A 13,949-nucleotide genomic window follows, 5' to 3' on the forward strand; every position below is an offset into this window, starting at 1 on the left:
ATTTCCAAGTGTCATGTGTGGGATTACTACAGCTGAGGCAGAAAGGAGTGTGTGAGATAGCGGCAAACCTTTGTAAATTATCTTTCCCGTATCAGCGTTTCATCCTGCAACTTGACACACACATCCTGCCCTCACACTTAGTTTACTGTCAAGATGATTCTCACTTTTTATAGTGTGAAAAAAACCACCACAGTCATATGTAACAAAGAGCATGCCTTTTCATACACTTCGAAAGGGAAGGATGTTGTTTGACTTTAGACAATAACAACATCTTTGTTAAATTGTAGCTCTTCTCCTGAGGACAAAATGTATATGGAATTTTCTCACAGCTTAAAATATATTTCTGAGCTTGCTAGAAATTGTAACTCAGAAACTCGGGGAGGGAGAACACTCAGTATACACAGCATGTGAAATACTGAAGATCACAATGCTCATGAAATTAACTGTCCAAACCAAACAAAGTGTTCAATAAACTTCTGGACTGCTAGAGGCTGACTAACTGCCGGACTGACATCTCATTGTAGAGATGCTCATGTGAGAGATGATGCGTGCTGCAAGCAAACTGCAAGTAAAAATGTGTGGCAAATTGTCATTAATCAGATGTAGTGAAATAAGCTCCTTTTGGCCATTTTCTTCAGCTCTTCCTTTGGAAATGAGGCATTCATGATCTTGTTATACTTTTTACACTTTACTACTACTCTTTACTACTAACTCTTCTCCACTCTCATCAACCTTGTTTGCAGATGCAGCATGTAGCTGTTAAACAAAAAATCTCCACTTTGCTCGGCCTGTCCAGCATATTATGGTCTGCTGATCTAATACTTTTGTGCAGAGTGACTTAGCACCTGTAGCCTTCTAACACGTCATGCTAATATCAACATGTTGGCATGACAGTGTTGGGCAACATTATCATAAATACAGCTGACTCTCAGTACAGCTAGGGGCTGGGGCTCCTAAGTAATAGGTAAAAGTTAAGGACACCTAATTCCAGACAAAGTCCACACTGATAAAAGTCTGATAATGAGGAGTTTAGCCTGATGATCTGAGCCTGATCTCCTAAAATAGCCACTGTACAGGGGATAAATCTTTGTGATTTAGGTCAACTCTAGAAATATCTTTAGAGAGAACAACCATTTTAGATCAGAGAATAGCAAAGTTATCTCAATATTTTCATCCATACAATCATTTTGTTTGCTGCTGTATCTTTTACATTACATCTATGTGGATCTGTTGTGGTAGGACAGCTTGGACTGCCTGAAGGGTTTGTGCCTGAATACATGTTGGAGATATTCACTGCTGACTAATAATATCCTATTCAAGTGTAGAAAATATTTGATAAGACATGCATGGTGAAGACAGGGAAAGGACAAGAGAGAATCAATTACATCTGCAGACATGAAAGGTAAGCAGTAATTTGTTTTCAAAAATTGGATATGGAGTCACAAACATTACTCTTCCATCGTATTTGTGGGCACACATATTGTAGCAGCTTTCTAATCATATAGCTAGACTGAACCAGGCTTGTCACGTCTTTATACATTTTATTTTCATTTGGAAATCCAATTTTTAATTTTACCACAAGTCAACTCCCAGTTTTGACAGATCTTTTAGGAACAGTGATGTGTGGTGTGGCATTATATTGATGTTTAGAAAAGCTAACTTGTATCCAAAAAGTCTCTGCTTCATATTTCTGCACTGAGAAAATCTAGCAGAGAGAAGTATGAGTAAAGCGCTCTATCTTTGCTTAGCAACTGCTTTGCAAACACCCTGGAGAAAAGCAGTTAATCCCCAACTGTTCAAATGAGGCTGCTCATCGGCCAACAAATTGACACTATATTCATACCGGGCAGCAACCAGGTGTGAGTACATATGAAATCCAGGACTTGGGCTTTAGTTTTCATAGCACACCTGGATAAATAAAGGATTTGATTTCTAATGCTCACATCAGGGAAGAGAAAAGTTTTATCTCAAGCAGCATTTTTACCAACGCACACAGTTTTGGTTGTCAAGCTCGGAAAATTTAGTCTCACAAAACCTTGCCTGTGGTTCAATCTATGCCGTTTTTTTGGTGACATCTCAAGGTTTGGATCAATGTGGTGTGGTAAATCAGTCGCTGTGTCAGGGGCTGTGTTGATATTAATCATTAGCTATTCAATCTGAGGCCCCAGGAGCAGCACGACAGACTGAGAAACAGACCGGCAGGCAGGTATGCGCACACGCACACACACACACAGAGCAGGGTGAATCATCAGAGGTGGGGGACAGGCCGGGGGGACATTAAACAGCATAGTCTGGAAGATGACTAAATCTCAAAGTGACAACCAACTTCCGAGTTTATGCCTAGAAGTCTTTTTCACATCAAAAATGACTTTCCATATGGAAAACTTGATGCATTTTTTGATTTGATGATGATGAAATTCTCCCTGCCTGCTGCACACTGGTAAAAAAAAAAACTAGTCCAAATTTGATTTTGTGTGGAAACACATAAAAATAAACATAAATGTACTCAACATGCTGCATATGTGTACACATGAAGTACTGTACTTACATCCTACATTTTTGGATTTTCTTTGCACACACCTTGAAACTGTATTCAGGCTTCATATTATACACCTTTCTGCTGGGACATCGTGCTGCCAATGCCTGCCCTGTCGTGTAATGTGACATTTGACACGAGGATTTGCCAAATGATAGATTCTGCTTAATCTTGTCCATTGTGCTGTAACATGCATTTTTAAAAGGGAGTGATCAGCTATTCTGCCTGTCTTTTGTCTGTCAATCTGTCTGACAGTCTTTCTGCCTCTTTCCCTTTCACCTTGCCACTATCTGTCTGAGTCTTTCTATCAGAGAAGCAGGGATGTTTTATCTGGGTAAAGTACACCACAGTGCAGTAATATCTCCCGAGACAGCCAGGGAGCTGATAGGTATCACTCTACAAACAGGCTGTTCCTCCCAGGACTCTACACAGAGATAATGTGCTGCTTTCTCTTCCTCCTATTTTCCCTTCTGTCTGTCTCTGTCTTTGACTCTGTCTCAGACCTTTTTTTTTCTCTCTCCCTCTCCGTCTGAGTCTCTCTCTGCCTCTCTCTGTATGTCTCTCTCTCTTTTTGTCTCCCTCTTTCTATCTATCTCTCTCTGTCAGGATGATCTCATGGGGATAGAGGTGTGTTACCTCTCCCAGTTGGAGATTCTGCAGATATTAGCCTTCTGTGTTCTCTCTAACCCAGGATGGAATTAGAAACACCACCCCCTGCGCGAGCGAGACGTCAGTGCTGTATCCAGGTACAGTGGAGTTGCACTGGCGAGGGTATAGGGGTGCGTCTGCGTTTGTGTGCATTTGCGTTGGGTGCCAGCTGCCCTGTAGCGTGTGTGTGTCTAGTGCGTCACCCTGCTTTCTCCGGCCCAGGTCCCCAGTGGTGTTCGGCATATGGTAACCATGGGATACAGGCTACAGATAAGGCTATGTATGCCACCAGCTACCCTTTGACGTCATAGACCTCCTCTCCTCTCCTCTTCCCTCCTCCACACACCATTGTTTTTTCTTTAACCCTTCTACCTGTATTATTAAATACACCCATAAAAAGGCAAATAATCAATTCAGTTTAGTAAAATTTTATTGTGGCTTCTCTGAAAGCCTAAAGAAAAAATATCAAATTAATCGAATTTAGCAACTAGAAATTTTAAGATTACTACTAGAACTAGAAATAAACATTTCTCATTTTACAAACTATGGCATTTGGACTATGCAGGAATTTTCACTTTCTGTAAACAGCTGCTGTTTTTTCATATTTTCTAAGGATAAATATTAACACTGGGTTATGTGAAGCTGAGTGTCAGGCAGCCCAAATATTTGATCCAACTAACATTTTCTGATTAGCGCTAAATACAAAGTAGAACTAAGTCTGATGGGATTTTGCAAGTATTTAGTAACAAAGTAAAACTGTGGCCTGATGAAGGCGCAAGGCCAGTTAACCTTACTTACTTACTTACATATTTGCATATGTTTTTATCATTCTTTGATTAAATTAAATCTTTGATAGGAAAACTTAAACTGGCTTTCATTTGACGTACAGAAAAGTAATGTATTTAATCTAATTTGAAACTTAATTATATTACTCAGATAAGTGTAAATACGTGTGTGTGCTTGCACACTTATGAGTATGTGTTCTCTCTGGACACATTTTGAACTCCTGCTCACTAATCGGTCCTTTTAGATAAGGTCGAAGAGTGCTGGCCCAGCACTGCCCTTTGAATTGGCTCACGGCAACACGCTTAAAGTAATTTGTGTTCTGCTCATTTATCGAACGGTGGCACAGAAACCACTTCCTCTTGTTCTCTCCCTTCTCTCTCTCTCTCTCTCTCTTTCTCTCTCTCTCTCTCTTTCTCTTTGCATCTCTGACTGCAACCTTAGCCCCTCTGAATAATATTGCATTGGTGACCTTTGAACTTGAGTAAAGAGAGCAGTGCTGTGTGATGACCGTGCTCCTCTTGTACGCCACTGTTTACAGTATGAGCCCCACCAGACCGCCCATCCCGACACGCAACTCTGGACTTAACAGCCAGGCTGAAAAACCAACTTAAAAAAAAAAGACAAGAACACCACTGCAGGGTGTTGCGGTCATATGGCTACATCTCCAACTAAAGCAAAGGGGACAAGCTATGGATCCAGCTGCTCAAAGCCATTACGCACCTTGTCTATCCCCATGGCCTCAGTAAAAATGAGCTGAATGATTTTAGCTGTTAATATGATAATCAATTATACATGTGTCAGAACTAATGGCCTCAGCCAACACAAAAGGACATCAATGTTGAACTGAAAGACCAAAGGAATTATTAGAGGAAGCATTATTTCCCTAGGATGCAAGAGAGGATTAAACTCCAGGGCTTGTGGGAGACTGGAATTGTTTTTCCTCTCCCTGGGGTTATCTCAGGTAACAACTATTCAAGTATTATTAAAGAGCTAAAAATGGCCCATACAGTTATAGCAACCTGAATTCAGGTGCCAAGGGGTATTTGCCTGTGTGTGTGGGTGGTATGTGTGTGTGTGTCTGTCTGTCTACACGCATATGCCATGACTGTGCATGTGCCTTTCCATGCATGTCCGAGAATGCCCTTGGAGACTTGAGACTTGTGCTTGTGTGTGTGTGTGTGTGTGTGTGTGTGGTGATGTGTGTGCTGACGGAGGCAGTTGGTAGCTGGGATATGTGTCTAAGAAGAAAGCGGGGTGAGAAGACCTCCTTAAATGTGCACAGCTCTGCAGAAAACAACTTTGGCATTTGTGCTGGAGCACTGCAAATAAGCACCCGATAAGTAGGTCTATTTTGTCACTGCAAACACCGCATATATTCCACTGTGTTGAGCAGTATTTTTCAGTGATATTTTGTTTGTTGTGCATTCGGAATGCGCAATCTGCTCCAAATGTGGTTTGTGTCTGTCACAGCACATGTTATCAAATCAAGTCTTTTATCTCACCCTCTCCAGTTTTTTCTAAAGGTTTTACCAATTTCATTACATCTTTAGGTGCTAACAGGCATGGACATAAATACACAGCCACAGCCACACACACACACAGACCACATGCAGTAAGAGACAGTTTTAGCACTACTCCACTGGAGTGGTGGATTGACCTCTTTCTTTTCCTCTGTGCTCTGCACTCTCTTTTACCAGCCTGCACTTCCATCCAGCCATTCAGTCTTTCATTGTGGCATCGGCTGTGCTCTCTTTAAATGTAAACAAGATCTAATGTCTTTTTATGTATGTTCATGTGTGGTGGTACTGAGAGGCAGAGTGCTTCGGGCATGGGGAAAATCAGGTCAATCACCAATACTGCTCATTATCCTGTACTATAATGGCAGACATCCACAGACATGGATGACATTTATTGCTACTCTGATGATAGTTAAGAGAGCGCAGCAGCCGTGTCTTTGTGTCTGTTGAAGCTTGTATGATCTATTGAGTGTCTCTTCACATCGATGGCTGTGTCTTTGTGGACATACAGCAAATACAACTGTACACTAAATGTGCATATGTGAGCGTGTCCCTTGATCTGTCCCAGGCTGGTTTGAGTGTGTGTGTGTGTGTGTGTGTGTGTGTGTGTGTGTGTGTGTGCGTCGACAGTATGTGTCTGCACTCTGGCATGCCTGCATATGTATGTGTTATGTATGTCTCCCCCTTTAGGGCAGGTTCTCTGTAATCTCATCCTTACTGATCTGATGCGGGTTGAGTGCTGGTGACCTTGTGGAGTCTCGCTGGCGCCTCATGCCAAACGTGCTGCTGGCTCCGCTCACATCTCGGCCACATTCACACTGCTGGCTGCTAACTTCCTCCAGGTCTCCTTCATGTCTTCTATCCGAGGCATCAGTATGGGGAAGACACTACAGCATATGTCGTGTGCCAGTGATTCTCCCACTACTGGATGCAAAAGCCTCTCATCTAGTTACAGTATAAGTAGCTAAATTTGTTGCTTTGGAAGGGAAAATGTAAACTTTATTATAACATACACTATAAGCTGTCTACTATATCCCTAACTTTGTACTTTAATCTGTCTGTACCTTTACCGCTGAGTCCCCTCAAAAGCAGGAGGAAGTCGTGTCCCACTGAGTGCTGACTGTGTTTGTCTAGAGTTGATGCGAGTATTACCAGACAGCTCCTCAGCTACCTGTGTTCCTGTCCCTCTTTCCCTGGCCCGTTCCCCGGTGAGAGCCACCAGGTTCACCTGAAGTTCGCTGCACTCTCTGAAATCTTGTCTGTTGGCGTTTGTGTTGCGATTAGCCTGCCAGGCTAGGCAGAAAGACGCAGGCCCTTGAGTACTTGACTGCATTCCAAATTAGCCTCCTCTGTGTTACTCCCCACCTCCCTCACTCCACCCCCCCATACCCTTTCTACTCCACTTCCTCTTACAATGTTAGTTCTGGTTTAATTTTTTTCACGGTGTGTTTGTCAGGGGTTTTTCTTTTTTTTTTTTTGCCCCCATGGAGACTGTCAGTTTAGTTCATGCTACTGATAGATTGGAGAAATGCCCAGTTATTTATCTCTCTTAGGGGATGGGAGGGGATAACAGAAGAGAGATAAGCAAACATCACTTAGGTCTGATCATTTTCATGCAGATCAGATCTGGGTGGATGTTATCTCTAAAAAGAAAACAAATGGCTGCATCTTTATTTATTCAGTATCATTCAGATGGTACGTTCACACTATGGGTGCTGTTTAATGTGTATTAGATGACAAGTGCCTATGACATTGTGGAATAAAATGGCATCATTAACCGCATGATTTGGAACATACCATCTACTTACATTTGTGTTTTTCCACTCTAATCTTAACAGAGATTTTAAGGCAGCATTAGTACAAGTCTCATCACCAGGACACAGTGTAAGTGGACTGCAACCTAACAGGTGTCGGCAAAGCCTGCTAACAGACATGTAAAATGCCCTCAGATGGCCAACGAGCGAGTCCCCCGTTTGTGACAGAGGCCGACCACGCTTTGTATGTCACTGAAACAAATGAACAGCTCCTCTGAGCATCTTAAAGAGACTGACTGTTCCACATAGCATGTTCTACATTGCTTATCTGTCATTTTAAGGTCAAGTGTGGATATACAGAGATGTGATCTCATGAAATCCATTTTTAGAAAAGAGATTTTAGAAAGAGGGCTCAAACATCACAAGAACCTTATTGCAGCCTCTTCAAGCACTGTGCATCTAAAAGAAAATGCACAGTGCTTCCTTGCCAAACTGGTTTTGCTCCTTTAAACTGCACACTGGGGCTAATACTAATATATATATATATATATGTGTGTGTGTGTGTGTGTGTGTGTATGTATGTATATGTAACATCAACAGCTTTATTCGCATGTTATGTGCTGATGCAAACATGGAAAGATTCTATGTGGTTGTAAAGGCAGCTGTGCCTTCTATTTGTCCTTTGAATCTCTTCTCACAAGAATCTCTTCATCTCTGTGTGTGTGTGTGTGTGTGTGTGTGTGTGTGCTTATGTTTGTGTATTTGTCTGTATGTCAGTATGTCTCTGCCTTTGTAGTGTATCGATTGGGATCAGGCAGTTCTCTCAGTTTACGTTTATCATAGTGTTGCTGGAGGACTCACACTGGCCCACTTCTCTCCTCTGACCAGCCTGCACCCTGATGACCATTTGCCTCAGATCTTTCATGCTGTGTCAAAATAAGCCAGTGCACTCTCAAGACAAGCGATAATGTAATGTGTTATACAATATCTGTAAAAAAAAAAAAAAAAAAAAAAAAAAAAAAGAAAAGAGAAGAAAGTACCACTCTCAAATTCATCTGACCTTCAAAAACAGCAAGACATAGGAGGAGATGGTTATGCGGGAGATTTGGCCATTCTTAAGGAGCAATGCAATTCTCCAGCAGTGACAGACACAAGTGCTTTGTTCAGACCAACTTTAAGCCCTGAGTGAAAAAACACAGCCCCTTTCTTCTGTTAGCCTTGCAATCATCGTGACAAAAGAAATATAAATTTTTCTCCTGCACTTAGGATTTTATTTCATGTGTCACTGGCACCTGAAACAACACAATCTAACAATATCTGAAAACATCAGCTCTTATTTCGGAGTCCAGAAATACAGCAGGTACTGAAGCTGTTCAAATGTAAGGCAGTGTAACTTACAGTGGGAATTGAAACATGACACTAACTTGTTTGATATCCCTAATGGAGCCTAATTCTTCAAATTAAACATTTTGAGGAAATTAAGAGTGAGAATAAATCAGCACACACACACACACACACACACACACACACCATTACTGTCATCTGTGTCAGCCCTTGGGCCAGTGTGATTGGGATGGATATGGGGTAGGTTGCGGCAGTTGCCTAGTAACAGTGTGGTTGATCCGGGGCGTGTGTGAGTGTGTGTGTTGTTGGGGTGTGGTCAGGGCAAGCAGAGGGGTCAGGTCATCGAGATAATGAGTGTGCTCAATAGTCTTTACTGTAGCAGTCAATTCTTGTCAATTACCACTTATCTGTGCTTCAGCTCTGTGTAATGAAACATCTCTAGTGAGTTGCAGAGGTATGATTGAAATTTCTGGGAAATAAAATTGAATCTTCTTTGTTTTTTGCTCACATCAATGAAGAAAATTAAATCAGGGAACTTCAGAAAACATCTGCCTCTATACATTTAGAGCATGCTTTCTGTTACTGCTCTGTTTGTTACAGTATAGTTTTCCTCCATAACCCTATACTGACACTGACTTAAAAATATGAGAAACTGTCAGCTGTATTGATGAGTTTCATAGTAAATCAACATGCACTAAAGTCAATACATCATCCCTCTGTTTCTAAACATTGTTCTCAAGTAGTCAAGCCTTAGGATCCACAATTGTCCTTCATCAATACATCTGCCCTCAAACAATTCTTTGATGACGTATACACAAGGGAAACACACAGCAAAGACACAAAATGCAAACAAAATATCAAACTGATAGCTTGAATTCTAATTAACTAATTAGCTGTGGCAATGAAGATGAAATAATGATGAATTAACTAATAAGTGTAGCAGATCAGCGACAGGTCAGGTAATCAATTGGGCAATCACTTCAATCTGTGGCTGTATTTTCTTGGCCGGCTTAGAAGAAAAAAGGTCAGCGTCATTCAAATTGCTCGGAATGAAAAAAGATAAAGAGAAAAACACACGAGTTGCATGCCAATTATCTGTCTTATAAAGTCACAGTCTCAACTACTGTAACATGCTCTCTCTTTCCATCATTTGTTTTTCTTGTTTGTTTGTTTTTTGTCCTACTTGCGCTGGGCGACTGCAAACTAATGGTAAAGCTGAGAGGTATTTTTTCAAAGCAGGATTATGAAGCCAGATAACTGCAAAAAAAACAAAACAATTACACTACTCATAATACTGTATGTCATGGTGCTGCTGATTTGCATCTGTAACACAAAATGTGAATATTAGCTTTAGGAGTATGATTCAGTCATGCATATTGATGGATGATAATAATAATCTTGCTAATTCTGCTTTGTGAAATAGCCCTTGGGGATGCTTTTTGTGGTTTCTGTGGATAGGCGCAGTGTTTTGTTTTTGTATGCTGTTTTAACTTTGACGGCCTCATGCTATTATGAGAGTCCTTGAAACTGCAACGCAAAAATAAATGCGCTCGACTGTTTCTGTCAGAACAAAAGAATTTTTGTTGTATTTCACCCGTTTTGCCCACTTTCAGGTGCTACATAGATTTGACCTTGCTCATACATGTGCTGAACATGCCCAGCTAATCAGGATAAGCTTTTCAAATCAGTGAGGGGTGTTCCTATAAAAGAGCAGCACTGACCTCATTCCTCATTCACTGTTCTTCAGAAACTCCAACATAATGGACAACCGGCCCTAAAATGTCAGGCCTGAAAGGATCTGGTGGATGCCCGGCTCTCCCTGGATGGATTGTTTGGTGCCTTTATCTTGGGCGTCACTGGTGCCAGAGGCTGGAGCTGGGTTCAGCACAGCTGTGGCATCATCTTCCCCCCTCCATTTTCTTCTCTAATTTTCCCTCATTAAAAAGAACATTTGTGAAACTATTCAGACCACGGCCATGGTATCAACACTTGCAAACAAAGAGATCTGCCAGTGGAGCCACCCTTGCTAAAACATAGATCTAGTATTATTATACTGTAAGGTGGTTCAGATTAAAGCATCCTCCAAATGGCCTGCATTGTCATAATCATCCAATCTTTACTTGCCTCTCTTTGTTTGTGAATACTGGAGACACGCAACACTTAAAAGAGTGTTTGTTTTCTATGATCAAACGGATAATTCTTTAACAAGTAATAGCTACAAAATGTCTTCAGATGCTAAGATTGTTAAGGATGTTTACACAAATTACTTAAAGTAGCTCACAGAGCCAGCCAATGATTATATATATATATATATATATATATATATATATATATATATATATATATATATATATATACAAAATCATTGACTTTTTTTTAGTAGGCTCAGATGCTGAAAAGCCACCAGGATCACAGTGGCTACACACTAGGCCTGTCTGTACCTGGAAGCTCAGTTTGAGGCTGAATCTATACGTCCTTCACTCTGTCTGGTCTTGTGTGTGTGTGTGTATGTTTATGTGCACAATAAGTGTGTCCCACTCAAAAGCCTATTGACCTGATACTGCTGTAACACTGTCTGTCTACACCCTTTAGTGTTTGTGAGTATGTATGTGGGAATGTTTGTGTTTAGGGCAGTAAGCGTGTGTGTGTGTGTGTGTGTGTGTGTGTGTCATTGGCAGAGGTCATGTCAGAGAGGTGATCTTTATCTTCTTGTGCGCCTGCCTGATCATGTCCACCAGTCTCTGTTTCTGTGTAACAATTCAAGATAGTGCCTATCTGAGCTTGGGAAGACAATGCGGCTTAGGCTGCATTTAGAGATGAGAGAACAGAGGACACTTTAGATTTACAGAGATTTATACATTTACGGAAACTAGCATTTAACCTTGTTACGTTTGACATGACAAAACCAGGGCCCAGGGCGGGAGAAATGTTTCAGAGTTAACTGTTCAGACAGTACATCACAACAGCAAAGCTGCTCTGAGATTGAAGAGCTGTCCCAGGAAACACACACGTACACAATCCACAATACAATAACAAAAACAGCCCTCATTTGTTGGAGGTGTGCCTGTGCGTGTATGTGTGTGTCTGTCACAGAAGCTCTCATGTTCTTGTTAGCAGTAATGAAGTTACTCATGAGTTATGAGTTATGAGTGTGTGAGTGGCAGTAATGACATAGCCTACAAACATGGATGTGCTATTAGGGCCACCAAATGACCAAGTATAATATGAATACAAATACAGACACTAGTCCCTTGTTGCTACAATGTTATGATAATAATCCTATTACTATATTAAAGAGACAGCACGCTGCCCTGTCTTCATCAAGTGACTGCTGAGTGGATCTCAATGACCAATGTGTGCAGAGGGAAGCTCATTATTATTCATAAGAGAAGAGGTCAGCTGAGGCCACGAAACACTACTGAGGGAAATAGGTTGCAAGAGTGGGTGGAGGGACAGAAAGAGAGAGAGAGAGAGAGAGAGAAAATGTTTTGAATGAAACAGAAAAGCTAAATTGCAGCTGAGCCTTGAGAGTCTGGTGACTCATACATCTGGACAAATACAGCAGGAGAGAAATGAACAGGGGAGTAAGACAAGAAGAGCAAGAGGGAGAGAGAGGAAGGTGGGAGGGTGGGGGCGATTTGGGGGAAGAGAGTACCCTATGGACTTTTTAGTAATACAGGTGCAGGGTTCAACATACTGTAGCAGGACTCGTTTTTACAAATTAAAATGCAGAAAGCAGTCAAAGAAATAAAAGAAAGGACTAATGTATTTTTAGATGTATAGTTGTAATATGATATCTGTTTGTTTGCCTGTCACACTTGCATTCACGATAGCTCGTAAATGTTTGATTTGTTTTTCAGAGTGCAAAGCTACAACAGTTCAACCCATCCTAACGAGAATTTGATCAAATCTTTTTTTTTTGCCCTACACCCAAAATGCACTCACTCAACCCTGGCACAGATAAAAGGATCAGGCACAAAGCCTGGTCAAGATTGTTAGAACAGTTTGCCTTATGTTGTTCTGACCTAGCAGCTGGATTTATCGTGCAGGAGGCCCACAAATTAGCGGTAAGGGGAGGAAAAGCCATCCAAGTGTTCCTTAAATCCACAAACAGGGGGAAAGGAGTAGTTTATGTTAAAACCATTGTACAGCTCATGACGATGGGCCAGATAGCAATGATTCTAGTGGTCAGAATGACAGGTGGACTTGAGATGCTGGTTAAAAAAGGTTTGCCAAAAAAAAAAAGAAAAACAAACCCAGACACACACATACACACACACACACACATTATTTCAAGGTGTCCCAGAGATCACCAAACTACACCACCATCTACAATCTGGTGAAACTTGGTAAAAACATTTCATTTCACAGTAGGGAGGGAAGCAATTTAGAGATTTGGACCAAATTCACTTGGAGAAGGGAGAGAAAGGAAAGAGAACATGGTAATTGTAGGATTACACAGACACTGCCTTTCAAAATTTTCAAACAGTGAATCATTTTACAAAAACAGTTGTTTCAGCTCGCTCCAAAAGTTTCGAGAAAGAAATATGCTATCAATAAAATGCAAAGGGTCCCTAGCACCAGGTTATTTCACACACTTTTACATAATTATGCAAGTCAGGTTACTCAGGTTGCTACATGTTCACCCCTAACTGTGATAATTATTTTAGAGTTAAAGCCATATTATGTAATGTGCTGATCTCAGAGCTGCCGTCTATTCACAGTAATCTATGGTGTGGAGTGAGTGTGCAGCCGTTCACTCTTTCTATCAGTGCTGTTTTCCAAAAGCCCTGCACCAAACATAACTAGACTACTTCCAGACTTACAGTCATCTCCATTAAGTGTTTACATCATTTCGTCGATCATTTTGTCGACAGTGCACATTAACATGGTCGAGTGCATTTCCCAATTTGATCACACTTTTAAAATAACTGTGTGTCAGTCTCGCAGTCAGTGATGAAGAAAGGAGGAAGAAAGAGAAGGAAGGATGACTTATTTTTAAATGTACCAACTGCATTGCATGATGGGCAATGCATCAAATATATATATACTGAAACAGCAATCCCACTGTCATTATTGAGAATGATACTTCAATCTTGATTTTTTTTTTTTTTTTTTTTTCTTCCCCATGTAGGAGAAATTGTCTTTCAAATGTACTCAGTAAGGGTGCAGAATCATTTTCTATTCACAGTCAAGTTAAGATTGTTTTCAACTGTTTTTAAATTGCAGCAACCATCAGGGCTTTTCAACACACTATGAGACTTGAGCTACACACCTCAGCTGCCACAAGAGCTATGGCTCTGTCTGGATGCTTTTTTTGGGCACTATCTTTTTTTATTAGACCTGTTTGAAATAGTGCACATG

Source organism: Lates calcarifer, linkage group LG10, assembly GCF_001640805.2.
Source record: "Lates calcarifer isolate ASB-BC8 linkage group LG10, TLL_Latcal_v3, whole genome shotgun sequence".
NCBI lineage: Eukaryota > Metazoa > Chordata > Actinopteri > Centropomidae > Lates > Lates calcarifer.